The sequence below is a fragment of the Caretta caretta genome, chromosome 17 (assembly GCF_965140235.1).
Source record: "Caretta caretta isolate rCarCar2 chromosome 17, rCarCar1.hap1, whole genome shotgun sequence".
NCBI lineage: Eukaryota > Metazoa > Chordata > Testudines > Cheloniidae > Caretta > Caretta caretta.
The window spans coordinates 8,480,010-8,489,301 of NC_134222.1; the positions used below are offsets into that span (position 1 = coordinate 8,480,010).

At 45.1% G+C, this 9,292-nt stretch overlaps 1 long non-coding RNA gene across 1 annotated transcript; it reads left to right on the plus strand.

Moving 5' to 3' along the window:
• The first annotated feature begins 441 nt into the window (after positions 1 to 441).
• LOC142069510 (uncharacterized) lies at positions 442 to 3,128 on the plus strand. The gene is made up of 2 exons (XR_012665361.1): positions 442 to 714; positions 2,817 to 3,128. It is a non-coding gene; the product is annotated as an uncharacterized LOC142069510 (long non-coding RNA).
• Positions 3,129 to 9,292: the final 6,164 nt, after the last annotated feature.

Genomic DNA, 9,292 nt, shown 5'->3' on the forward strand with positions numbered 1-9,292 from the left:
TGGCTGCACTGTACCTACCTAAATTGCCCCTGCAATTTCAAATGCATGCAGGTTTTCCCCCTCACTCTCCAGTGTTACTTTGTCGTGTTAAACAACTGTCATCTTACATCCCAGAGGCAGCTGCATTTCACTGGTAGGCAAAATGATCTCTATACTATGGTATGGGAACCTTTGTGATGACAGATGCTGTATAAATGCAAGACCTTTCTCTCTCTCTGTCTCTCCTTGTTCCCTTTCCTCTCATCCTCATTATTCATTCTCTAGAGTGCTTAGTGCAGAAATAAAGTTTGTTACTGTCTTGCAAAGAGGATTTCTGTGCAAAGTGAACTGAAGTTTATCACAGTCATTTTATGTGTTATTAACATGGCTTGGGGCCATTTCTAAATTGTTTCACTAGCTACTTTTGCCATTGCTTGGCTTATGGATGCGTGCAGTGTGTTCTGGCCCAATCTCCTAGGAAAGCGCATAGATGCCTTGAGAGCACTCCTGCGGCCTTTCAGACAGGAAACCGCATATTTACTTATCTAGGTAATGCAATAAAGGCGGCTTTATAACTTGAGCTGCAACCTGATCTTTGAACTCACTCCACTGCTTGACTTGGAACAAAAAAAAAGGAAAAAAAGTGCCTCCCTCCCAAGGAAAAATGCTTCGAATCCAGGGCTGCAGATTGTAGCAAGTCAGGATTTGAACCTCTTGGGATTCCTTCTCAGCCAGGTGAGTGCATGTCCTATAAAGGAGAGATTTACTGAGTCACAACTACATGTGAATGCAGGCAACACAAGGTCAGCTGGGTAACTAATCCACTGGATTAGGAGACATCTTCAAAAGGCCCAGTCAGTCCTTTGGTGTCCCATTCACTGCAAAGCCTGGCCCTGGAGTTTGGGAATGTTCAGATCTGGGATTTTGGCTCAAGTTCATCTTAGTACAATCAAGACATGTGGCCTTTCCAGCTCTCAAATGGGGGCGATATTTACCCATTGATTTACTTCAGAGAGGCTGTCGCAGACCTTTTCTTTGGTGTCAATCCCTGCAGATCTATACTTTCTGGGTCTGAGTCCCTCTCATGCCTGTGTGCATTGGGAGCAACTCCAGTGAAATCGATGGTGCTCTACTAGGGCCTGATCTAAAACTCACTGAAGCTAATGGAAAGACTCCCATTGATTTTAATAAACAATTGTCTATGGACTAGGCCCCAAGAAGAGAGTCAGCCTGCATGAATTTGGGTTCAAACACTCTCTAAAACTTAAAGCTAAACCCAGGTGGCAGAACCTAGTTTCAGCGGGCTTTCTGTTCACCCCTTTCCAAATTTTGCATGGTTTCCATTGCAAAACCATAGCTGGATCTCCCCAGATTGGCTCAAAACTGGGCCCAGGTTCTCCTGGAGGGATCATTAACGTTCAACAAATCTAGGCTGAGTTTCAAGACTGGAACAAAACTTGAAACCAGGTGAGTTTTTATGAGGACACATTTCACCCAATGAGTTTCGCACAGCTCTAAAAATAACCCTCAGATTCATGCTGTACATGCCCCACCTCTGCATACTAGTGCCACTAGGAACACACAAGTAACAATGCAGGCAGAGCCATTTTGAAGGCCAGGAAGGAAAAGAGAGTAACTCCTGATCTAAGAGCTCAGGATCATCATCCACTGAAGGTGGTTTCTGCATCTTGCTCTTACTTGGTCAGTTCTTGGTTCCAGCACCGGGAGTGGAGTTGTATGGGGCAGTTTTATTGCTTTATGAACCTCAGTGCCTATGTCACAAATCATTGGCACATCATGATTTTTTAAATATAATAAAATTGCCAAGGGATTCAGCAGACACAATGGCACCATTAAGTAGAAGGAGATTAATTTACAGTGGAAATGTATCTGTACAGAACTGGGAGAAAATTGGCTATGCTGGCATCTCCAGTACAGCCACAGTGAATCCCTCATTCAGTACAACACAGGTAAGTGCATATAAAGACGTCCACCACCAATTAACAAGGGGTGAGTATGTCTCAAGAGCTTGCTCTTAAAGAACACTTGCAAGTTCTGCCCACTCATGACAATGAGGGTTGCGTGGATATACATGAGGGCAGCATTTGGTCCTTAAGTGATACACAAGGACTTGTGCATGGCCCGTTGCACTGGAGTGACTTTTGCCCATGGGCAGTATCCATCTAGATATCGTATTTTGGGGTGAACTACCCTCAAATGATTCTTCAAGTAGAAAAATCCAATTATCTAGCCACATGCTCCATTTCATTATCAGTTACAAGGTTTGGATATTAAAGTCAATATGGGCTTGTCTACAAAAGGGAAACTGACCACAATAGTTCCTGGGCAATAAGCTATGAGAGCGTCCACACATGGTGCTATTTTGCAATAAATATTCAGGTCAATTTCCCAGTATAGACATGCCCTAATTTCCACCTTGTATCTGGTCCAATTACCGACAGGTACAGTAGGTTTGATAGAAGAGTCCCTGCCCTGAAACTAATCACAGAGCTGGATGGAAGAAGGTATTGACACGGAGGGCCTTTTATATTCCATCTACTTAGTGAACTTAGAAGAAAACAAGCTCTGTGCTAAAACATGTAGATTGCCTTTCAAAGAGCCGATGTGTAGCTTGAATGTCCCTTGCCACTTCTTTGGCTATAAATCATGCTGCATGTGATAAGGTAATTACCCTCTCCTTGAAACAATTCATAGAAAAAGCTATAAAAAGCCTGGCTTGTAAACAGAACAATAAAGAGGCAGCACAATAAAACCTCATTCAGGGTAGGGAGGGTACTACATTTCTGCTGGCCATTAAATGCCTCTTGTTTTTCCAGACCATGGGGCAAGGGATATGTGCGCGCGCCCTGGAACCTGGAGATGCTTTACAGAGGCCTTTGCCATCAACTCCCTGGGAGCTCCTACATTCCTTGCACAGGGACAATGTACCCGCTATAAAACAAAGAGAGGGCGGAGGATAACACCACCACATCTTCTCTAGCGTCAACAATGGAGTGTCTGCAGCCAGGACAGCCCAGCCAGCCGCCCAGCATGGGGCTTGCTCTCAGGCCAAGGAGGGCCGATGGGCATGGTCAGCCCATCAAAATTCACCAGTCTTGTCAATAAAGCTTACATTTGCCACCCAGTTACACCACTGTAGTCTGCCTACCCTTTGCAGGCCAATGCCTCCGTGCTCAGAGGAGCTTCTTGGTTTTCCTTGTTCCCCTTCCCTGACCTTCTGGCTGATGGAAATCAGCTGTAGCTCTTTCCAGAGCCAGTCAGTGCTGGTAGCCATGGTTAGATCATCCAGAGGGGAGTTGCTAGAGTGTTTTATGAAGCAACACCATGGGTTCCTCCCAGAGCCGGCCCACAATATTTTGGCACCCTTTGAAACTGTGTACTAGTGGTCCCCCCCCCACAGTCTGGCACCTGAGATGGCTGCCTCAGTTCACCTCATGGTAAGGCCAGCCCTGGTTCCTCCCCAGCCCTTGCCAACATAGCACTCACTTTCTTTTCCAGATAGATACATTGTGGGACATATCATTTACAGGGGTGGTGGATTTCTTCACAGCCAATCTTAAAAACAGAACACCCATATGGCCATTAAAGATGCTATAGCTCTTTTTACAAGAGGAGAGGTTTGCCCTAGACCCCACTGATAAGAGATACAAGACAAATTGCTAATGATGAGGATAACAGATTAGCCTCTCCTTTACCTGGTAGCCTGGGGACAGGTGGTTGATGTTACAGGTTCTCTCTTTGCAGAAGGGAAGTGCATGATTGTGGAGGCTCTGGGAGGGTTATTCTGCCCTCTAGATTGCCTTACAGACACAGTCACTGATGGAAATTATTAACCCCAACTAGGGGGCGGTTACAGGTCTGGCTCCTCCTCTGAGCTGCCTTTAGATTGGCCCCCAGATCAAAAGCTGGCTATAAAAGCATCCTTGTGGGTTTCCCCGGGGCTAACATGGCTTGAATGTCTCAACAGGACTTTGTTAGTGGTGGAGCTGAACCTTGGGTGGCTTCACAATAACTCAGTAAGAAGAAAGCTGATGCAAACAGCTTCCAGGAGCCCTCTACGCAACTTGGAACACCAATAATTGACTCAACTTGTCTGCTTCTTCTGACATGTTTGGGCCTCTCTGCACAAAGTGAAAATGCCTTGAACCAAGTATTTTCTGTCTTAAGTTTGGCATGAGGCCCAGCACATCTACGCTCTAGATGGGCCTAGGTGAGTAGTGCTGTATGCATATAAGCAAGGAGCTCTGGGTGGAGGGAACCCTGTGCTGCGTCAGCATCCTCGCTGGTAAATCGCTTTGAGCTCATTTAGGATCAAAGACGCTCTCATGTGGTTTGCTGCTGCTCCGATTCAGGCACTATGCTGACATCTCCTCTTTAGAACAATTGGCCCACCCCAATTAAACTTTTTTAGGCAGTACATCAAAATACAAGATATTTTCAAATCTACATTATTTGTTTTAAAGATGGGACAAGCCCACAGCTTCAAGCACTCCCACTGTTCAGCTACGCAAGCAAGCTCTTTGGCTCAGGCCAAGCTCTGATGTTTTGGGAATAGCCTGTAAGTCCATGTAAAATGACCAGCAGATAGAACTGGCATGTGGCTAGCAGCAGAGTATCTGCTGCTTTATAATGCGTCCCCACAATACTTATTAATAATAAGGGGTTATTTCTGCCTGGCACCATAGGGTTCTCCTGTCCTGGACCATCACTATGTATCATTCTGTGTTGGAAAATTCAGTGGCACACATGCTTTTCTAGTATAATCAGGAAGAGAGATGCAAGTTTAATTCCTTTCAAAACCAAACAGAAAAACCCTACCCTGGACTTAATACACCACCACTCTGTTCCGACCCACCCTCCTCTGTTCCCATATTAAAGGCATAAGCCAGCATCAAATTTTGAGGTACACATTCTCAGTGCTTTGCAAAATATCTGGCAAATCCCTGCTGGGGAAGGTGTTGAACAAACCAATTTGCTTTAATCAATAGCTAATACGTCAGTTCCCTCGTTAAAAGGATTGCTGCTAAGGGAAAAGATGGCTTATATCAGCTTTACTGAAGGTGGTATTTTAGAAAAGCTACCTTGAGCAATCTTTCAAAGATAAAAATATTCCTATCATCCCTGCTGAGCAATATTAGCAGATCCATAACCACAGGTTAACATGTATATTGTGGAAATAGATAAAGTGAGATATGCTGAGCATAAAAACACTACAACCAAGTTTTCTGCCATAGTGGCATCTGTTGCACTGACACAGATGATTAGCCAAGGATTGCAAATGTTCTTTTATGTTTGTTACTCTCATCTTTCACCCTGGCTCGCTTGTTCGGCTCAGCCACTTCTTATGTCTCGTGCGTGCTGGTGGTGGTGTGTGGGATAGGTGTAGCTACACACCGCAGTGAAAAGCAAGCTGCATCGCGCTGCGGTGTGTAACTACACGTGGCAGCGAAAGGCTCTGGTGGTGGGGAGGAAGGGAGGAAGGGAGGAAAGACTCTGGCAGCGGTTTGGCGGCTGCCCACCCTCTCTGTTAAGAGTCTTTCCCTGCAGTGGGGAAAGGCTCCAGACCTGGGGAGGCAGCAGGACACTAGAGCTTGGGCATGGAGAGAGCTGTGTAGGGTGCGTACCCTAAAGATCACACACGGCCTTACTCTACTTGCCTAACCAGGACCTCCCCGTCTACACTGCCATTTCTATCCATTCTAGGTGGGCGGGCAGCATCTATACTCAATCTGACCACTCCAAGTGTGGACCTAGCCTTCGAGGACAAGGGCCAGATTTGTATAGGTATGTAGGCCCCTAAAGATGCAGTTAGCCCCTACGTGCTTTTGAAAATGCCACTGGGCACCCAGCTGCATTTTTAGGTGCCTAACTGCCTTTGAAAATCTGGCCTGAAGCTCTCTGGGGCAGGGGCTGTCATTTTCTGTGGGCTTGTGAACCCATTCTGTGCAATGTAGTGGTAAAGAAATAATGCTTCCAAAGGTTGTGGGTGACACAGCAAGGAAGAAAAATAAACACCCGTGGGCACAATCCAGAGGGGACTTCTTGTTCAGTTTTCAGGGAGCTGAACAGAAATATGCAGCTTTCCATTAACGTTCCTCTGGGATTTGGCTTTTACAAACCTTAAAGGGAACGGAAGCCCTGTCTCGTCACCTTATTTTACAAACAGGGGACAGCCCAAAAAGGGCCACACGTTTCTAGATTGCAATCCATGTAGCTTCTTAGCAATAAAGTAACAGCTCCTTTTCTCAAGGACTCTATTAATGGGCTTTTAAGTCAACTGTGGGTATTCCTCAGGTCTGAAACTTGGCATGCAATTTTGGCTGTTCTGCCTATCACTGGGTGTTTAAGCACTGGTCACTGTTGAACCATCAGAACAACCCATGGCTCCGCCTATTTTTCCGCCTGTATGACTGCTAAAATATGGGGGAGTACGGAGAACAAGTCAAAGGAGAGATCCTTGGAGTGGGGAGCACATCTTATTCTATATTCTGTACAGGCCCTACTGCACACTCAGCCCTCAAACAATGAGAAACCTCGACTGGGGACTGAGTGGCTTTGGCCACAGGCAAGTACTTGGGATGTGCACCTCAAGTTATCTGTACAGAAACAGGGTGTTGAGCTCCTCTGTGGGTCCACCTGTAACCCTATCACTAATTAAATAGTTGAAATGTTTGTGCAGCTGTTTGGGGGGGTTTAAGCCAATGGCTCCTTTGAAATACGATCTTTGATTAAACACTCGGTGTAAAAAAAATAAAAAAAGAGGAACTAATCTCAAGTTATGTTCTGTGTCTCCATCTTCTGCCCATGAGCAGGGCACTCTGTACATTTCAACCCCACGCATTAGATGCATTGCATTTTCAGCTTTGAAACCTTCACAAATCCTGGGTGTGCCTCAGTACTGTCCCCTTCTGTCTAATCACAGTTTATAAACAAACGAAGAGAGAGAAGAGGTTTGTTTCTACAAGTAATACGAGAGACTGCAGGATAGTTTCCGAGGCTTGCCGCTCAAAGGAAAGCTATGGAAAAAGCAAGAATTAATAAAGTTTCATGCGTCTTCCTTCTCAGCCTAGAGAGCAGGGATAAACTAGAAAGTAGGCTGACAAACGAGCTCCGTAGCATTAACGCTAAAGCCCTTTACACTTCTCGGGCAGTGTAAGAGCTTTAAGGTGGGTGGAAGTACAGCATCGGATTGTGATTTCCATAAAAGATCCTGGCTGCAACTCTTGAAAACAAGGCTGATGGTTATGCTTGACAGCAATAATTTTTGGTCTGCAGCAGTGCAGTTTAACGTACTCTTCCCCAGACAGTTGCTGAGTGTATCAATGCTTTTTAGCCAGCCTCGGATGTAAACCAGCCACTGCTGTGTTTGTTTCTGCTATGGCAGAGTCAGAGGGAGACAGTTCAGCGATGGGTGGTAATAAAATGTGCTTTTCAAATCTACCTAGGGAATCTGGAGATCCAGCTCCATTAATTTGAACAGGAACTGGGCATTCAAATTGCTTTAGGCAGCTTTGAAAACTGCAGACGTAGATTCTAGGAGGGAAAAATGTTTTCAAGGCTGTAACAAGGATGGAGCGTATAAATAAATGTACAAAAGCTCTATCTGAATAAGCTTCTGTAACAAAATTAAATTAAGACAGGGCATCTCTGTTCTTTTTGTTAATTTAGGCCCAGTCCTGCAACGACAAGTACATAGACTCCTGTGGCTACTGGAGCTCATGGTAGGATAGGGGTCTTAGCTCTTGAAATATCTAACATGCCTGCTTACCCCAAGGTACCATAACATAGGCATAGGTAAATGTGTAGCCCCCAAGCTGTTTGGGACCTGTGAAAAGTTAGGTATTTGGTACTCTGAGGTGGGAAAGGGAGGAATTATTTTGGGGAAGTTTTATGGCCTGTGTAATACAGGAGCTCAGAGTCCCATCGCTGGCCATGGGAAATATTTGCTGTTAGCAGTTGAAGATTGGCTACATGCTATTATAGGCAGTCTCATCAGACCATCCCCTCCATAAACTTATCAAGCTCAATCTTGAGTTTTTCCCTCACTGCTCCCCTGGGAAGGCTATTCCAGAACTTCACTCCTCCGATGCTTAATTTCATCTAATTTCAAGCCTAAACTTGTTGGCGGCCAGTTTATATCCATTTGTTCTTGTGTCCACATTGGCATTTAACTTAAATAATTCCTCTCCCTCCCTGCTATTTACCCCTCTGACATATTTATAGAGAGCAATATCTCCCTTTAGACTTCTTTTGATTAGGCTAAACAAGCCAAGCTCTTTGAGTATCCTCTCATAAGGTAGATTTTCCATGCCTCAGCTCATCCTAATAGCCTTTCTCTGCACCTGTTCCAGTTTGAATTCATTGTGAAGATGAATGTACAGAAAATATGAGGAGCTGTGTATATATACTAAAAACTATGTTCTCTAGTCTGTAGTTAAAAAGCAGGTCAATCAAAAGTATCTTGTGTCGAACAAACTTCTCCAGCCAGGAACTGGAAGACACTTATCTGTATGGTGGACCATTGTGTATTGCATATTATACAACAGGAATCTATGGTCAAATGCTAATGAAAAGCTGGTGCAGACTTCAGAAGGAAATTAACAGGAAGAGGTAAACAAGGGGGGGAAGAGGGGACACACCCTATTTTCAGGTGCCGAGACACATCCTTGTATTCCTTCAATCTGTGAGGACAAGCCACCAGCAGGCCTGATCTTATGAGAAGGGATCTCAGCAAAACTGGCTGAAAACACTGGGGACAGGGACATGAGTTAAGCAATCTTATAGAGACATAGGAATGCCTTGTTAGTTAAGTTTAGGCTCCAGAAATCGTGTTATGAATTTGTTTTATATGAAGCCATTTGTTTCCAATAGTCTATCACTTGAATATCTGGTCTTTGAAAATAAGCGTATTCTTGTTTTCACTATCTCTGCATGTGTGGTGTGTTAAGTAACGTGATGATGCTGAGTTGAATCTTACCAGCTGGTGTGTATTATTCCTTTGGGAACCGTGAATCTAAGAGTTTCTGAGTGCTCAGTGGAACATGGGTTGCTGTACGCTACGGCTAACCTGTAGAGGGAGCGAGGTCTGTGAGGCAGTGCTTGTGTTGCCAGAAGCTCATGGTTTCAGGGAGCTGATCCACAGCAGGCACGGACACGACTTCCTCACGCGACGGGCAGGTGGGGGCCAGGTGCCTCACAACCCTGGGTACCCCTTCCCTCCTCAGAAGCATCACCCACAGCTGTGCCTATCTAAAACACAGATCGCTCAATGGGGAAGTCAAGCCGGGCAGCA